Raw genomic sequence first — 17,525 nt, 5'->3', positions numbered from 1 at the left:
ACATTGTTGGCTCCTGGGCAACTTGTCCACCAGCGCTCCCAGGTTCTGGGGAGGTTTATATAGGTTCTGGGGTTACTCCTAGTCTGACTAATCTCTTATAATGAAAATCCATGTTTACTGGTGGATTTTCAGTGTTCTGGCACATTAGCTGGTAAAATTAAATTAAAATTAAAATAATCTGAAGGGATATTTATTTCCACACAGTTCTGAAATGAGTCTTAACTTCACCGGATAGTCCATGGTTTTGCACTGAAATCATCAAAGAGGCCAGAGGGAATTAGGAACAGTTATTAATTGTAATTTTATCCTTTTACATTTTAATAGGCTTCTTTCAAATCACATCTGATTTTTATAAGTGAATTTTTCTTGTCTTGCTCTTATCCAAGTATGTTGATGATTTATCCAAAAAGGATAAGGCTCTGGAATGGGAAAGCGATGAATTCATGTAGTGATATTAATAGCGAGGCTGTTAATATCCATAGGAGGTCTTGAAAAGTCATTTGAGTTTTAAAACTGCGGAGGAAAAGCTTATTCCCTTTTTTTTTTACCCCCCCAAAGTCTAGACATTGCAGTACAGCAGTTTCAAGGGGGTTTTTTCTGCATATTCATTGTGTGACCTATTGTTTAGTTAAACTGTGTGGCAGATGCCTTTTTAAATAATAATGCTGAGGGCCAGGAGGAGTAAAACAACATTTTGAGTTCCATCTTGACTCTCAGTCAAGGTCAAAAAGGGCTGGGACTAGTTTTCAAAAGCTTACCCTAAATATACAATATCAAAGTTCATAATTAGGAAGGCTCATTTCATCAGTCAGCTTGATGTTTGCACAGCAGTGGGAGTAATTATAACACTACTCATTCTTTCAGGTTGGCTTGAACACTTGACCTTATGAGCAAACTCCTTCCCCCCCCTCCACCCCCTTCCTAAGATGCAAAGCCAAAGCATTTGATTTTACCAAAACAGAGCTGTCAGTTTGACATTGCAAAGCACATTTAACTGCTTGCTTTCATTAAAAAGATAGTTTATCTTAAAAATAGAAGTTTACAGGCAATTTCTACTGATTTTTACCATGCAAAGATTAAAAAAAAAAAAGTGTTTCTTCTTTCTTGACCTTTTCTTCAGTTCATCAGTTGAACTGTATTTGTTCCAGCCTCCACAATACACAGAAATCCCCAAATTCGTGCAACTGCCAGGATGCCTCAAGGGCACCGTTGACTTGATATTCCTCTTACATCATGCCAACATTCACTGGCTCACACGGGGCCAAAGAATGCGAAATCCAAAAGGAGAATTGCAATTGTATTCGGCAGGAGTCATGTGTGGGCAGATATTCAGCACAACCAACCGCACCCGGAAAGAGTACAACAAATGAAAGAGGATCTCATCTCCCTTTTGTCCTCCCAGAATTAAGGTTCTATTCTGGTTGGTCATTCCAGTCAATGAAGAGCAATGGGCCCCTTCCAGAGGGGAACTCATTCTCCATTTCTTTGGCATTTATTTTAGGACACAGAATCATAGAATCACAGAATGGTTTGGGTTGGAAGAGTCCTCAAAGATCACCCAGCTCCAACCCCCCTGCCCTGGGCAGGGACACCTCCCACCAGCCCAGGTTGCTCCAAGCCCCCTCCAACCTGGCCTTGAACCCCTCCAGGGATGGGGCAGCCACAGCTTCTCTGGGCAACCTGGGCCAGGCTCTCACCACCCTCACACCAAACAAGTTCTTCCCCACATCTCATCTCAATCTCCCCTCTTTCAGTGTCAAACCCTTCTCCCTCGTCCTGTGGCTCCCCTCCCTGATCCAGAGTCCCTCCCCATGTCTCCTGGAGCCCCCTTCAAGTACTGGAAGGGGCTCTAAGGTCTCCCTGGAGCCTTCTCTTCTTCAGGCTGAACACCGCTAGCTCTCTCAGCCTCTCAGACATGCACTAAAATGTATTTTCTCACTTTCTCTTGGTAATAGGGGATGACTACCTGCTAACTTTGAGATCCCAAAGCTACAGAAGAGAAGTCTCATGTTGAGAACCTACGTTGGAAAAACCATCCCCGGGGACACCAATGCCATAAGGGGATGTCTAAGAAATAAGAAAGTCCAAGAAACATAGGAGGAGAGGGGACCAGGAATTTAAGTGAGGCAAGTAATTAAATCCATGAAATTAGTCTCCAGCTTGGTGATTTTACTATCAAAATGGAGCAAAGGTAATAGTGATATACTTGATAAAATAAGAGCAACCTTTAGTTGTTGCCTGACTTCGTGCTTTCATTTTAGATTTATGCCTTGCTCCTTTTTAGGTCTAATTTGAGCAAAAATTGAAAAGTATGATAGATCTCAATTTTTAGACACATCAGTAGGTTTTACTGGAGAATTATCAAATTAGCGAATGAAAAAAAAAAATCACATTGCAATTGCCTGAAGTCAGTCTAAGAAGTTATAAAGTGAAGCTAACGTCATGTGAGATGATGGTTTGTGAATTTCCATAACAACTACCAGTGGATCTTATCTCAGTTAAAGTTTTGCAATTTTTTTTTTTAAACATTAGTAATCCTTACAAACTGGATTTGAAACAGCTTGTGGTAACAGAGCCATTTTTGCTAATTCTGAGAAAGGCAGAAATTAATTCTGAGCTCTTTTCATAAATCAGTCACTACAGAGACTGAGAACGAAGTAGTATTTACAGTAGTAAAAGAAAGTGTTGGTTTTTTTTTAAATTAAAACTCATTACTTTTCATTATAGAGGGGTTTTTCTCTCCATAGGACATGGTCAAAAACTAATTTATCTGGACAAAAACTACATTAAGAGAGCAAAATTACATCGGCTGTCAAATATACAATACAGAGCCTCAGAATTTCACAAACTGGTGGAGGAGCACACAGTTTCCTTACTCACATAGCCCCATGGTAGTCCTTATACTCTGCACGTATTATGGGATGCAAACGAGATGTGAGAACTCCCCACAAGTTGACCCCTTCCTTCTGTTGCAACCAAATTTAGGGTTATAATTTAAACAGCGCTGCTTTTCCTTCACGTATCTCACAAGAATGGAATAAATGGAAACAGGACAACTGTGTTCCAGACATTATTTCATTCATAACTAAATATCAATTATTTTATAGAAAGAGACCGATTTTCACAAGTATCAGGTTTTATGAGAGGTCCTAATTTTAGTTTCTCTGAATGCAACATTTGGTTTCTGTAACATTCGAGACTCAGCGTAGAAAGTTCTGCCCTCTACCTCTGTACATGTTCTCATTGCAAACAGTAAATATTTACCTGTGGACAAGGAGATTCCATACGTATCCACCCTGTCTCGTGCAATAATTGCAAACCACCCAACTGAATTAATAGATGAAAGACAACTCCAGCTGAGATACAGCTTCCACATGAGGGATCTCTCCTTCGGAGATACCATACTTTTCATCTCCATATAAAATGCTGATTATCTCTTAGAAAATTACAAACACATAATAATCCCACTGATTTTTTTTTTTCCTGAATTTAGCTGGTCTGCCAACCAATAAATTTCACAGCTGGGGTAATATTATTATTTTTTTAACTATGATGAAGACCACGTCCATGGCATTCCATAATTCACGCCATGCTTTTCATCTCCATATAAAATGCTGATTATCTCTTAGAAAATTATGAACATATAATAATCCCACTGATTTTATTTTTTTTCCCTGAATTTAGCTGGTCTGCCACACAATAAATTTCACAGCTGTGATAATATTATTAATTTTTTAACTATGCCATGGACGTGGTCTTCATCATTCCATAATTTAGTAAAAAGCAGCACATAGTCTTCTTTTTGCATTAACTACCAAGGCTTCTGCTTGGTTTTTATTGAAACATGAAGGAGATAGCTGTCATTTACATTTTTTGTTGTTATTTACTTTTTTTTGCCACCCACTTGAGGTAGTAACTATAGGAAGTCGCAAGGCCTACAGTTACATTACGACATTCATTATGCATTCTCACTTCAAAGAAGAAAAAATGGCGTGAAGTAACATATCCTATTAATCACAGAGATTTGAACCCATCTAATCTTCCTCTATAATTTTGGCTGGAAAGCTATTATAATGTCAAATACTATTAGTGAAGCCTTCACTCCTCGATACAGGCAGCACAAGTTCTTGCATGAGAATTGACTCCGGAGAGCTCTGGGACAATGGAGGGGCAGTGGGGCCAGTGGCCTCTGCTCCCCAAATTCAGGGACACGAAGGAAAAAAAGTGAATTCACGAGGAGCTGTCAACTCCGAAACATCTCAGTTCAACGTGATTTCACCAAAGATCAAATGGAAAAGGCTAATCTTGTTTTCTAGACACTTAAATCCCATTTTCCCAGGCAGATTTACCCCCTGGTTTGTCCAAATGTGTCTTAAGCAGAATATCTTATTCTGAAGTGTCTTTTTTTCCCCCCCCCTCTAATATAAGAGGCACAATAGCACTGAATACATCAGTGTCACAGTCATTGTTTCCAAAGATTAGGCAGAAGGCCACAAGACATCTAGGGAAAGGAGAAAGCATGTCACTAATATTCTTACAGTACATTTACACTTCATGAAAATATTTACTTACATTTGTGTATCCAAAGTCTTCAGCTTCTGTCCTCCCATACTTGTAATCAACCTGTGTTAGTAGAAAGCAATACAAACCTTTATTAGATCATCTGAGGCCTCTAAAATGGGGGTGGTTTTTGAGCTTTTGTTTAAATAAAAGATTACCAGGAGTGCAGTTTTACTAATATTTGGTCAGTGTTTTGTACATGAAAGACATCCTGCTGCTCAGTCCCACGCACGCTCCCAGAACAGTTATAATAAAATGAATAAAACATGTAGCCATATGTTGTGGTAACTGACAGTTACTAAGATGTTGCTTAAGTCACCTACAGAAAAAAATGTTATAATTCCACAAATACGGGAATTAAATAGGTATTTTCCCCCTTTGACATCTGATATTTATCTCAGCATCTCTTTGTCCTACTCTAAAGACTTGCCTTCTGCTTTTCTGCAATTTTTACTATTTCCCTTCCACAAGATTTTGTTTTCAATCCAAAGACCAAAGTGTTAAAATGAAGAAAAACTCTATGTTCTCCTGAATTAGCAGAAAAGTTTACCAAGTTTTTATCTCTGAATCTGACTAAAGTCACAGTGATATAAGAAGTTCCACTCTGGATATAATTTAGAGCCTTGTGTTGATTATTTGCTTAGGAAAGAAAAAAGAAAAAAAGAGGAATAAAGCAGATATTTTGATATTTCAACACTAGTAAAATCCAAAATACACTAAAAATCAATCCTGACTGAGAAAGCTTCATCCCCCATGTTTTGCTTTTCAGAGAGAACAGCACACGATGAAGAAACCTATAGACTTTTTGGTTTTCAAATGTCTTGGTCCTGACAAAACTGATGGTGACATAATTCCAGCACTGTGTGTTGCAAAACCAGGCTCTGATGCCCCATCAAGTTCAGTCCTGTACCAAAAAGTGAGAAAAGTGCTCCCTTTCCAACTTGGCATCCTCAGCCACGTGTCTATTTCTTCATTCTTTAGGAACGAAAGTGTAATTTAAGGACAAGATGAGGCTTACAGTAAGTCGATTCTGTCATTACAAAAATGCTTTCTTTTCCATTCAAAAATTACTACTTATTTTGAATAGAAGGAAGGAAGCCAAGAATCTAGGCAGGTAATACTATTTTAACAAACAGCTCCCATAAAAATACTCCTTTTTCAACTGTGGTATTTTACAGGTGTGTGCATTCAGAAAGGCAGGACAAGATTTAACTGTTTGTTTTCCCACTGTTAAAACAACATTATTTTTTTTTGCTCTCCCTTCCCCCTCCCTCTAATCACAACTAATGGAGCAGGGAAACAAACTCATGCACAACTATACGCCTCTGGAAATATTTATAGTTAGTTCTGAAAACAAAACAAAACAAGCCACCAACCCCCAAAAAAGTCAAAATATTGATCCTCCCCTCAATAAAACAAGTAACTTAATGTTTTATTTTACCTCGCAACAATGAAGACGAGGAATAGTAATAATAAACACAATACAGCAGGGCAAACTGGCCATAAACCCAGGATTTTTCTCTCCAGATACCTAGCATTTACTAGATTAAAATTTTTTTTTTTCTTTCTTGCCTATAGGAAAGGTGAGGAGGGACTCTGGATCAGGGAGGGGAGCCATAGGATGAGGGGGAAGGGTCTGACACTGAAAGAGGGGAGATGGAGCTGAGATGTGGGGAAGGGATTCTTCGGTGTGAGGGTGGTGAGAGCCTGGCCCAGGTTGGCCAGAGAAGCTGTGGCTGCCCCATCCCTGGAGGGGTTCAAGGCCAGGTCAGACGGAGCTTTGAGAACCTGGTCAAGGCGGGGTTGGAACTGGATCATCTTTGAGGTCCCTTCCAACCCAAACCATTATATGATTCTATGATTTAATAATCCCTCTTGGAACCTAGCAAGATCACAAATACACAAAGGCAATTGAGCAGAGTTTGCAAAGTCATAAAACTTCACCAGAAGCAGAGAATTCATATCACCCTCCATAAAAGCTCAAACAATGCAGCTGGAGATGAGTACCAGGAGCCTGCAGGAAGCCACCAGCGAGCAGAGCATGAACCAAACCCCCAAACCACGTATTTCCAAATTTCTTCTCCTTGGTATCACATAATATGCCATCTTCATCCAAAACGTCAGTTCTTGTCTAATTGAGTCCTATCTTCCAGGCTCATGCAAAACCACCACTCATTTCTATCAGTAAGTAATTACCATTACATGACGAAGCACACAGTAACTACCAATTGAGAAAGATGAAAGTCTAATTTTCAGAGGTAATAGAGAGAGCACATCCTTCACCCACAAACTTCACGGCCAGGAGTTTGTCAGGTTGTACATTTAGTTGTAAAATTGCATGTTAAGTATTGTTAATGACACTGCTTTGACCAGGCAGAGAAAGGATGTGAAGTGTATAATTCAGTGTTGTCAAGAAAATGTAATCCTAGTTGAGAACTCTTTTGTGTTGGTTCTGAAATTCAGTTTCCTGTTAGGTACCCTCAAATATTTCTGAAATAGCTGCAGCTTGTATGTAGAGAAAATACAGGGAAAGAGTCTGTCTGGCCTGCTCTCTTGACCCTTGCAGTGACCAACAGCAGGTGCCTGGGGGAGATGAAGGCAAGGACATCCCTGGACTTCCCCAGAAGATTCTCCAGCCCTCAGCAAGATGCAGCTCAAAAGCATCTTAAGAAAACATTATCTGTTTCATAGAACCGTTTGCAAGTTATTTTTCTTCCAGGAATCTGAACCGTCATCCTTTGAGATGATGGAAATTTTTGCTATCCATACCACCACATGGCAGCTTAATATCACGTTGGGTGAAGAACCATCTTCCTTGGTTTTCTCTGAATGCCACTGAATGCCATTTTATTTTATGCCTCTCATTCCTATGGAGGAACTGAAATAAATCCTTATCTACCTTCTCCTCTACACTTCTGATTTTGTAAACTACATATGCCTTAGTTTTTGTATTTTTTTTCCCCTGAAGGTTCGATTGTCATTCTTCTCTAAACCATTTTTCATTCATAACTGAAATGAAGACAAAAGGATTACATACAGTTCTTACATGCTTGTTGCAGATTTAAATTACCACAGTGTTTTCCATTTAATTCCTCTATTACATTCCTAATAATCCATAACATTGATTTCTTTCTTTATTACTAATCATTAAGTCAAGGAACATTTCTTAGATGGTTTCAAAAATTTGCCCCTGAAGAGAAACCTAAACAAAGAATACAAAATCTAAATCAAACAAAGAAAATACTTTCCCATTGCAAGTTGTACAACTTTTTAGGCTCAGCCTGTGGCTCACTGTAAAGTTACAGGTGCTAGGATTTTGAAGAAAAGTGCCGAATTTGCTAATATCACAACCCCTGCCCTTGCTAAGCAGTAGCTGGAGTATTTTCAGGGTGGAATTCTAATGCTGCAATGGCTCCTTCTTCCTAAAGTCTTATCTGTCTCATACAGACCCTCCAGGAACTCCTCATGAGCGCAAGCTTCTCAAGAAATTGAGGCGCACAAACACTTCAGACCTCTGCTCTCTGGGTAAGAAAAGACTCAAAACTGCATTACGGCACCCCAGGGGGGTCTATCAACACTACTGCTGCCAGAACAAGAACAGATGTGGCTGTTCCTGTCCCTTTCTTCCTGTTGCCTCACCGGACTCACAGCATCTTGCTCTGTAACGGACAGTAATTTATATTAAACCCCTGTAAGAACCAAGGCAAGAAAACTCCCCTTGTGGTAGCACCTTCCGTAGGGCTGAAGGCACCAATTCGGGGATCAGGGACAGTTTCACCCAACGAGCAACCAACAGTGACATCCGTCAAAGTGATTCAACCGACGGTGACTTCTCAAAAATTACACTCACAGGCAGAGAAAGATAAAATATTCAGTTGGGTTTGTGGTTAGGATGCCGTTTGCTGCTGCCAGCTCTCAAAAGATTTATAGCATTCGGTTTGTGTGCTCTGTTACACCATAAGAGATCAAGTTAAGTGCTCTTGACTTAGAATTTAGGGTTAAAAGGCAGAATGTCTTGACTGACCCAGTCAGATGCAGGCTCGATGCAAGCCCAGTGCTGCCTTTACTGCAGGTATTTGGCTTCAGAAAACTTAAATCAAATGAAAACCCAATGGAAGGTAAGAAATGGAAACACTTACTCTAGCAGAAATATAATAAGACTAAAACTGTAGCAAGTGCTAATGAAACCAAGACTTCTACTCGGAATTAGTGAGTGTGATACTGAAGCAAATCATCCCTACAAGTCTTCTAGTCAGATCTGGATATTCTTTTTGAAGTTTTTGATGTTCTAGATTACAAAACTCAAGGTAACAAATTCATATGAACTGTCTTATGCTGGTCTGGTCAGTTTTAAAGCCAGGAAAGCAGATTTTTTTTTTTTTAATTTTCTTTTTTATTCCTTCCCTCCTCCCACCCCCAGTAAAACTAGAAAAAAAACCAAAATATTTGCTCATTAGTACTACATGCATTTTTTTAAAATCAGATGACCTTGCTCTCATAGCTGACAAAATATGAAATGTGTGGCAAGGATCTGAAAGGCCCATTATCCCTCTTTTAGAGGACATAGGTATGATCACATCATATTTACTAGTGCTTTTTGGCATCAAAATACTCCTCAAGAGCGGCTGCAAAATGAAAAATACTCGTCACTATTGAAACCCACAGCACTCAGACTTGTAAGTATCACAGACTCAGAAATTTCAGAATGGTTTTAACTGCATCCATCCTACAAGGCCTGTGCACTTCAGATAAGGGCCCCGGCAATATTAATTACCAAGCGGCCAGTTGCGGCTTCCTGTTCTTGCCACTTTTCCGCCCAGGATGGGACATACAGGCAAACCCAGTTTAAATGACAGCAAAGGATCCATATGCACTGTTGAATTAGCTAATTTTCCCCAGTTGTAACCAAAAAGCAGTCAATAAGCCTCATTTCTGCCACTCTTTTCTTCTTGACTGGTACTTTAAATGCCTCTGGGACCCTACCTAACAAGAAGAGTTCTGAAGAAAAGACTAAAGGTTTAAACTTTCTACAAGTGGAATATGAAAAAGAAAATCATAGAATGGTTTGGGTTGGAAGGGACCTTTAAAGACCATCCAGTTCCAATCCCTCTGCCCTGGACAGGGACACCTCCCACCAGACCAGGTTGCTCCAAGCCCCATCCAACCTGGCCTTGAACCCCTCCAGACGAGTCAAGGCCTTCTATTACCTTTTTTAGAATCATATATAAGATAGCAATAAATTTAAACTGACCTTGAAAATCCTCTTTTTCTGCAAATGCAGAAAACAATTCAGCTGTTTCCCCAAACTGAGCATCTGACCGTATTTTCCAAATTCTAATGGAAAGTGTAAAGGGAAAGACTCCACCGCACTGAGAAGAGTGACAATTTGTCATTTGGACACAAGGTCTAGCAGCTAGAAAGAAGTCAGTCACACTGCCAGTGCAAGGGGTGGTAAATGTATAATGTATAAATACACACTAAATGTAATGAGAAAAACACAGTTGATTAAGCACAGACTCCCCCTCTCTCTCTTCTGGTGCTCCGGTTTCTAATCCTAAGAGTCTGGGATAACAGAACTGAAAAGGGGAAGAAACATTCTCCAATCCCTCTCGTGAGATGATTTACTGTATATAAATCATTAGCGAATGATTTAAGGAGCAGAGAGCTGGGGAAAGCGGCAAAGCACGGTGCTGTCAGCTTGTGAATTTGAGAACTGCAGTTTACTGGATGTCGCCTCTCAAAGACACAGCAAAGATGTTGTGGGCTCCACTGCATACCGCCCAGCCCCGAGATTAGAGTGATTTATGGCTTAGCCATCTATGATATATATGCTAAAGGAGTTATCAGGGCCTTCAATTTAGGTTATATACGCTGGAATCCTCTGTAGTAAATCATTAGAATTTGTACAAAGTCTAGATAATTTTTCTAATACAAACAGGATCAGGTCCAACATACAATCTTTCCAGGAGACTGCAGATTACCCTCCGAGCCAGAAACTGGTCACCTGGGGAGCAGTAAGTATGGCCTGTTTATGTTATGGATGAAGAGAGGACATGTCCAAGCAACACCCACTCACTCATTCTCATATATCACGCACAGGGCACATCAAAAGGGCTAAATGTTCAACGATCTCGGTGTAATGAGCCAAAGTTAGCAGTAGGGCAGTCGGACGGCTCCCAAGAGACACGGGTGTTTATTTGGTGCGTGGGCTTGGGAATTTGGGTCATATTCCTGGTCTTAAAATGACAAACAGCACTTACAATTATGGGTATCTTCCAAAGTGTAGAAAAGCAGCCCACGTGTTCAACAGACAACTCAACTTTCTGGAAAACTAACTGGTAATTTAAAGTCAGCGGTGACCTGTAAGTGCCCATCCCTTCAGGGGAAATTAATAGTTGGATCTAATCTACGGAGGACTAAGAGCTGTGTATAAAAGAGATAAAACATTGTCAGCTCTAACAATTAAAGTTAAGCAGCGACAATCAGCAAACGCAGGCGTTGCACGTCTGTCTCAGCACTACAATTCACCTCATTATCTTAAGCAACTTACTTTTCATCTTTCATTTTCCACGTAATACTAGTATCAACTGCTAAAGCGTGTCCTGCCATGCGAAAAAGATGTAGTTAAAAAAGCACGTTTTCTTCCAATTTACAACATTTTTCTGTATCAACGTCAACTTAATGATGTCATTGAAACAAATTAAACAGCGATGGGAATAATTTACAAGCTGCACACAGAACAATCCTAGTTCTTTCCATCAGGTTTGTCAATTGTCCTCCTACCTCCAGCCAGTTGGGATGTAACAAAAGCTTTCAGGGGACAGAAACCTCTTAAAACACCATAAAAACATACATTCAGTCCCTCTGTTTGGAATTGCTGTTTGACCTCACAAATGTCTGTTCAGTTGAAGGGTTTTACATAAAAAGGAAGAGTTATTTATCCTAAATAAACTCATGAAAATACTTTTCTGAAGTTTACTTGAGATAACTGGAGAAAAATTAAGAACTGAACCATTCATAAATAATTTATAACAGGGTATAGCCATGAATTAAACATATTTGTTTTACATCAACTACTGCTAATTATTTACAATTATGTTCAATAGCGATGCTTTTCCTTCCTGTCCCTACCCCAGCCCTTAAGAAAATATAAAACCTTAAATAGTCAGGCTTTTCCTTCCTGTCCCTACCCCAGCCCTTGAGAAGAAAATATAAAACCTTAAATAGTCAAAACATGCTTTTCTTTAGTTCCTTGCTCTATAAAAAAATGTTGCAAAAAAAGAGGAGCATGTGAAAAGTTTGAGAAAGTAGCAGCTCAGAGATTGGGCCCAGATAAAAACTTAAATCAAATTAAATAATTTCCTTGGTTTATACACTAAAAAAGCTAAATAAGTGGAACTGGAGCAATGTGGACACTCCATTTCTGCAAAATATCCCTTAAACACCAAGACTGGGTGATTTATTCTAGAATTGATACAAGGTCCCAGGTGTGAGGTCTTCTCCAAACCACACTTCACCATGACCTGTCTCCTTTACATCGTGCCATTTCAGTGGTGACAGAGACCAACATAGCAATGTAAAAAGAAGCTCAAGGAGGGCTTTTCTGCTCAAAATAAAAAATAAATTTGAGTTGTGAAGATTCTCCCTCTCCCCATCAACCCACCACTTGCTGGTTTCTTAACATAATCTGTTTTTTGCCCTGAAGACCCTGTTTTGCCACCATCCTCCATTCAGCCGCAGTGGAAAGGAACAAATGTGCAAATTGGAGACCTAAGGAGATTTGATTGACCACCCTCATAACTGTTTTGCCTAATATGGATTTAGGCTGTACATTTCTAACAGAACTCTTCGAACCACAGCAGCACTCTACCAAAAAAAATAATGAGACTCTACCAAAAAAGGACCAGAGATGGACACTCCATTTCTACAAAATATCCATTAAACACCAAGACTGGGTGATTTATTCTAGAATTGATACAAGGTCCCAGGTGTGAGGTCTTCTCCAAACCACACTTCACCATGACCTGTCTCCTTTACATCGTGCCATTTCAGTGGTGACAGAGACCAACATAGCAATGTAAAAAGAAGCTCAAGGAGGGCTTTTCTGCTCAAAATAAAAAATAAATTTGAGTTGTGAAGATCCTCACTCTCCCCATCAACCCACCACTTGCTGGTTTCTTAACATAATCTGGTTTTTGCCCTGAAGACCCTATCTTGCCACCATCCTCCATTCAGCTGCAGTGGAAAGGAACCAGTGTGCAAATTGGAGACCTAAGGAGATTTGATTGACCAACCCTCAAAACTGTTTTGCCTAAGATGGATTTAGGTTGTACATTCTAACACAACTCTTCGAACCACAGCAGCACTCTACCAAAAAAAATAATGAGACTCTACCAAAAAAGGACCAGAGCCCCAAAGCAAGGGAGAGAAGGTCATCTTGCCATGAAAATCCCATTGCCAAGAACCCTGATAAACCATTGCCCAGCTGTCAGTAGGCTTTAAATAAAAAGAGTTGCTCAGATCACCCTCAAGACTGGGAAGGAGACTGCACCCAGATCCCTGTTTGTGTTGAAATGTTTAGCATATTTTTGGATTAATTCCCCTCGCTGCCTGATCCAGCAGCTGCAGTGACAGATTCCAGATCATTTGGCAAAATCCTTTCTTGCATCTGAGAGATACCTGAAGTTGACCCAACCAGGTTCTTTTCTCAGGTAACCTGTGTAAATTATTTATATATTATTGTGAGCTGAGATCGCATGGAACACAAAAAACAACCCCCAGCAAGGCTAATTACTGTACCCAAAGTTGCACAGGTCATTAAAACCATGAAGATAATTCTGCTATCTTTGAAGTCACAGTTTAGGAAAACTCTAAAGAAAAATCTAAATTAAAAAAATTATTAGGCAAGTACATCATTCTCTCCCAAGGGCTTGGTTGTGACAGGGAATGGATTTTTTTATTCCTGCTCCGGGAGGCCGAGCAGTCCCTGCAAGGTACTATATTTTTGAGGGAACTTTTAAAGCAATTACCACCGAGAGAAGAGTCACACAAAGCTGTGGGGGCACGGCACAGGCGCATTCAGAAAGGTTTTGAAGTGGCCAAACTTGGTGTACACAAAAAAGGCTAAACATTTCTTGTTTCTGGGTCACAGGCGATGGGGACCTTTGACCCTCGAGCTATAGATCTCTTCCACGGGCAAATTACTTACACTGCAATACTTCACCACCAGCAGCAGCCCCGAGTGTCCCACCAGGCTTTACAAATAGATGGGGGGGGTTTTTTACACTTGCCGTGGGTTCGATTTGGATGGAAATGAGCCTCCCCGGGAAGTCCCCTTAAGCCTTTTAAATAAGGCCCGAGCAAGGGCCCGGTGATTTAGGTTTAGAATTGGTTGATAATGATGCTGCTTTGTTGTTTTAGGAACTTGGCTGTTATGAGTCACCAGAAGCCTTCCACTGAGATTTTTTTTTTTTTAATTAGAAATATTACGCAGTCAATGACAGGGAAAATACATCTGCTCTCCACCTCTAATTCCAAGTGTGATTCTTGCTTTAGCTGAATTCAGTATGTTACTGCTTTCCTTTTACATGGTCATAAATAAATACTTTAAATCTGATGTGGAAACAGAAGGAAAATACAAATTAGAATAGCAGCTTGTCTAGGCATGTCCAGTTCATATTGCCACTAAGTTCTGAAGCATCCTCTTAGTTTTAAGGTATTCAGTAGCCAAAAATAAGGTAACTTACATTTCAAGGGGCAACTAGAAGCCCATACGTTCACTAGAAGAAAGAAGTAGTCACTCCAATTATTTCACTTTTCCCCAGTCAATACCATTAACTGTCACATTTTGACAAAGTCAGAAATGGGATGGTTCCTGTTGCTTTGTCTCTCATTTATTTCTCCTTTAATTCAGCATCTTTAGGAACCACCCTAAAACACCACTAATTAATAGATACGTCAGTATCCAGTACCCTATAATATTCAGAGGGATAATCAGAAAGAAGTCACATTTTACACATTTGTAAAATAAAAAATTGTAAAATAAAGAAGAAAAGCTTATCCAACAAAGAGAGGTAATTGAATTCCAGGAATAGAGCAGTAAATCTCACTTATGTTAGCCTTTCTAAATCTAAATTATGACAGAAAATCATTAGGTAATTTTTACAGTTCTCTCTAATATAACATTTGTGTTTTGAGTGCCTGGCACTATTTGGTTCCTGTTCTACTACCCCGGTTCAGCTATCAAAATGTTCTATAATGCTGTTACTTTTCTTCCTTTAAAGGAAAATCCATACAGCTGATCAACTTGTGACTAAATATTCATTCCATATCTCTAATTAACAGAGGAGAAGATTATACAAGTTTTTGATTACATCTATAAAGCTCTTTGAAAATAGCACAGCATTTAGCCTCAGGCTTTTAGGTAACAAAATTTCCCCTCTTACCACATAAAAACCTTTTAATCTTTAAGATCTTATGGCAATTACCTTTAAGACTTGAGCAGTATATATAAAAGTAGCCTTGTCTGTAGGTATGGAAATTAATACCTTTTTAATGGGTATCAATTTTTTTTAATTCAAAAAATAAGTACTTTTGAAACAGTATTAGATACTAATTTGTAAAAAAAAATAATGCATGAACGCTGCATAAAAGGAGTCTGCTAAGTCAGATAATGTACTAGGCTTGAGCAACATTTTGAGTGTTATAAAGTTCTTAACTTCTTTGAACCCCTTCAGCTTTGTGACATTCAGAATAGTGAGTTCCCACGTGATTAGATTTCTTAGTGTTAAGTGATACCTGGTTTCTGAGTGTCTTTTCAGTGTATGAACTTTACATTAAGGGCAATAGCATTACACTAGACAGGAAAATTGAACACTGGATAAAAGGAGTCTGCTAAGTCAGATAATGTACTAGGCTTGAGCAACATTTTGAGCGTTATAAAGTTCTTAACTTCTTTAAACACCGCTTCAAATTTGTGACATTCAGAACAGCGAGTTCTCACGTGATTGGATTTCTTAGTGTTAAGTGATACCTGGTTTCTGAGTGTCTTTTCAGTGTATGAACTTTACATTAAGGGCAATAGCATTACACTAGACAGGAAAATTAAATAGATGTAACAAAATTAGACACTGCAGTAAGATGTATCCCCAACACAGAGAGTAGTATTCCATTAGATAATTACAGGTTCTGTGAAGTGTTACTCAGTGTATTCCATAGTAATCTTTATATTCTAAATATTCCTAAGATCCTATTTTATGAGAAGGAAATGTCATTTTAAAAATTGTGTTAAAAAAATATCTCTGAAATAGAATACTCCAATATTAATATGATATTTCCGAGCAAGAAATAGCTTGAATAGTATGTACTTCCCACCACCCAAAACTGAGCTCTCTCATTTTTGGGTTTCATTAACCTATTAGGAAAAACTTAATGAATTGGAACTTTTTAACAAACAAGGAGGAAGACACGGTGGCCTTTGCAAAACTGCTGCAAAGAGGAAACGAGTAGTCTATTTTCTTTGCTCTCAGGAGTAAGACAAGAAGTAATGGTCCTGCGTGGCAGAGAGGAAGATTTTGGCTAGAAATTTTTTAAGTGTAGTTGTTCCTGTCTGAGCACTTTATTAATTGACCTCAACATTCTTGTAGTTATATTGCCATATATATATATTGCCATATACTATAACCAGGAGATTTTTTTCCTGAATAAAATGAATAAGGTTTAACTAATAACGAATGAAGGTTTAAAGTCTTAGGTCTTTAAAATAATTGCTTTTTAAAGTTCGACACCAACATAAAAACACTTCACAAGTATTGTAAAAAACAATTTAACAGACTCTTTCAAAGGGATTACAAAAGAAAAAAGTTAATCAAGGAATGTATTAAAATCACAAATGATCTAAACTTCCACAGCTTTTGACTATCAGCGAGATTTCTTAAAACTCATCATAACTTTTGTTTCCTGCTGCTTCCTTTAAGGACTGAAATCCCACTCAGAGACCGATGTTTCACACAATATTCTATAAGAGACCCATCAAATTCTAGTAAGGATACTACCTTTTTTCTTGTTGCAGAGTGTATTTATTCTACATTATGAGGAACAGAATTCTCAGTTACTAAAGTAGCTTGTAATGATGCTAAAAAAGGCAAATTCAATTATCCCTAAATTAGTTTAATCCACACAAAATCTTTAAACATTTTTAGCAATTCCAAGCTCTTTTAAGAGATGCCAGTTTTAAAACACATTCCCAAACTCATTTATTTCAGATAGCTATATTTACTAGCCACATTGTATTTTACATCTGTTATCCAAGTTGTCTGAATTTCTCCTTCTGTGTTACTGTAGATGGAACACATGAACGCCAGCAGAGTATCAGATAAATAGAATCTGAATCTTGGGTCTTTTGCTTATAGATTAATATCCTCTGAAGTATTTTAAATAAATCAAATGAGCACCTGAAATGACTACATGCAAGGGAACAATTAAAGAGGCAAGAATATTATCTTCAGAGGCATTCTTTTGTCTGATTCAGGATTACTGTATTCCAAAATGAACTGAAGTAGGTATATTTCTCTAATGAAGAGGTACTCAAATGATCAATTAATTAACTTGCTTCCCTTTCTAGCTCTCAAGTTTCCCACAGATTCACCCAACTGTATCACTCTATATATAACATTTGCAGAAGTTTTAGTACAAGAGTTAATAGTAACTCTTACTAAAGAAATAGTTGGCTTTTTTTTTAGCATATTAGAGTTGTTTAATGAGATAATAACTTTTTAATGTTCAGAAACAACATTTCTGTCTATCATATTTAACAATAAGTCCCTCCCTCCTTGCTGCAAAATCAGTATTTAGACCATCTGGACCAACTAGTTTGGTGTCTTTTTCCTGGTTAGTGGTTTTGGCCAAAATTTGGGCTGCACATAAACATCCCAGACTGTTAGGCTGCATGGGATCTAATAATAATA

General features: G+C 38.6%; 1 long non-coding RNA gene across 1 annotated transcript in view; it reads right to left on the bottom strand.

The window, feature by feature from the left end:
- LOC106890012 overlaps positions 1–17,525 on the bottom strand; it is an 88,832-nt gene that overhangs the window by 3,969 nt on the left and 67,338 nt on the right. Inside the window, exon 2 of the long non-coding RNA XR_001412446.1 lies at positions 4,573–4,623. This is a non-coding gene — a long non-coding RNA (uncharacterized LOC106890012). The remainder of the gene's footprint in view (positions 1–4,572; positions 4,624–17,525) is intronic.

The sequence above is a fragment of the Calidris pugnax genome, unplaced genomic scaffold (genome assembly GCF_001431845.1).
Source record: "Calidris pugnax isolate Ruff unplaced genomic scaffold, ASM143184v1 scaffold58, whole genome shotgun sequence".
NCBI lineage: Eukaryota > Metazoa > Chordata > Aves > Charadriiformes > Scolopacidae > Calidris > Calidris pugnax.
Note: the sequence above shows the minus strand (reverse complement) of the source record. Positions and strands in the feature narration are given on the sequence as shown.